The sequence below is a fragment of the Hypanus sabinus genome, unplaced genomic scaffold (genome assembly GCF_030144855.1).
Source record: "Hypanus sabinus isolate sHypSab1 unplaced genomic scaffold, sHypSab1.hap1 scaffold_288, whole genome shotgun sequence".
NCBI lineage: Eukaryota > Metazoa > Chordata > Chondrichthyes > Myliobatiformes > Dasyatidae > Hypanus > Hypanus sabinus.
Genome location: NW_026781025.1, coordinates 119192 through 120721, shown reverse-complemented (window position 1 = coordinate 120721; position 1530 = coordinate 119192). Strand labels below are relative to the sequence as shown.

At 42.3% G+C, this 1530-nt stretch overlaps 1 non-coding gene across 1 annotated transcript; it reads left to right on the top strand.

Annotated features, from left to right (window-relative positions):
• The first annotated feature begins 1123 nt into the window (after positions 1 to 1123).
• On the top strand, positions 1124 to 1237 carry trnal-cag (transfer RNA leucine (anticodon CAG)). Its single transcript has 2 exons — positions 1124 to 1161; positions 1203 to 1237. It is a non-coding gene; the product is annotated as a tRNA-Leu (tRNA).
• The last annotated feature ends 293 nt before the right edge of the window (positions 1238 to 1530 follow it).

The window sequence follows — 1530 nt, the reverse complement described above, 5'->3', positions numbered from 1 at the left end:
TTATTTATTTTTCTGAAGGCATGTTTGACTGGCGCTGAGATGAAAACATTAACCCTGAGCGATATCTGAGTTCCGCCGCAAGTTCCAATTTTATAGAACTGGACCAATGTCCCTTCAGCGATTCAATGTTAGTGATAGCCTCGCCAGTTGTAATAGTCATCTAATAGTAATAGAACTTGACCTGCATTTGTCTCTGTCTGTCCGACCCAGTACCTTTATTACACCGTTATTCAGAGCTCTCGTGTACAACTTAGCGAGTTCCATATAACTTCTGGGCTTCGCTTCTGGAGCATCACCCGTTGATCTCTAGTTATTGAATTGACTCCCACCTGGCGCTGAGAATATGCGTTCGGTGTAACACTGAAATATTCCAAGAAGTAAGTGCGCTTCCAACTCGCTGGTGTGCTGTCAATGGCCCCATTTAAATTGAAACTATGGAAACATAGTTAAACATAAAAACGTAGTATCCCACTATGGAAACATATTTAAACATGCTTACGTTTTTATTAATAACAGCATCTGAAGTTAAGGGAAAAAGGAGAATGTGTATAACCGGGGTAATTAATCCGCCATGACGGAATGATGAAACAGACGAAGTTGACTGAGTGGACTTTCCGAAGATCTTTTATTTTCTTCTGAATTTTGTCACAGCTTCTCTTTCATCCATAATCATCGGACTCTGCTTTGGACTTTATATTCTACTTGCCAACATCCATCTGTAAAGCAGCGTTCCCCGTTAGAGCTGAACCTCTCGTGTGCAGGGTTTGTCAAATTTGTCATGATCGCCTCCCACCCAGTGGTGACCGAATCAATCCTATCTATAAACTTCTATTTCATCACTTCCCTACATGTGAAGACAGCGAGTCTTTCCAGCGCTCTCATTCACCCTTTTAACCTCAGTTAAAGATTTCTGCTGATACGCGTCTAAGGAGTTTTGATCTGTAATTTTAACACTGCTTCTCTTACCACAGAGGGCGCCTCACCTGAGAAAACTGTAACAAGCTCGGACTCATTTCCGATTCCCAGAATCGGATGTGCGTTTGTGTTTACATAACTCTGTTCTTAAATCAGGCATTCAAAAACATCAAATTTCTTTGGGATGTGAAGTGGGTGATGCAAAGTTGTCAGGGTGGCCGAGCGGTCTAAGGCGCCAGACTCAGGGAATGAAAGTCCTTCCTACAAATGCGAGGTTTCTGGTCTCCATCTGGGGGCGTGGGTTCGAATCCCACCCCTGACATTATTTGTCTTAAACATTCAACCGAGTTAATGCTATTACTGCGAAGCAAGCGTCGGTTGTTTGCGTGGATTAGGCAATCACGTAAGTAAGAAAAGATGATGTATTTGAGAAACTTGTAATACCCACCAATTTTAAGTTACGTGCGCTCTCCACCACCAATCATCCAATGAGAACTGCCTCATGGACCTCTACTTTTCCTTCTTCTGAACACCACAATCACTTCCTTGGTTTTTGCAGACATTGAGTGACGGGATGTTCTCATATCTTCTTTAAAATTATCTCTTCTTAGGTGA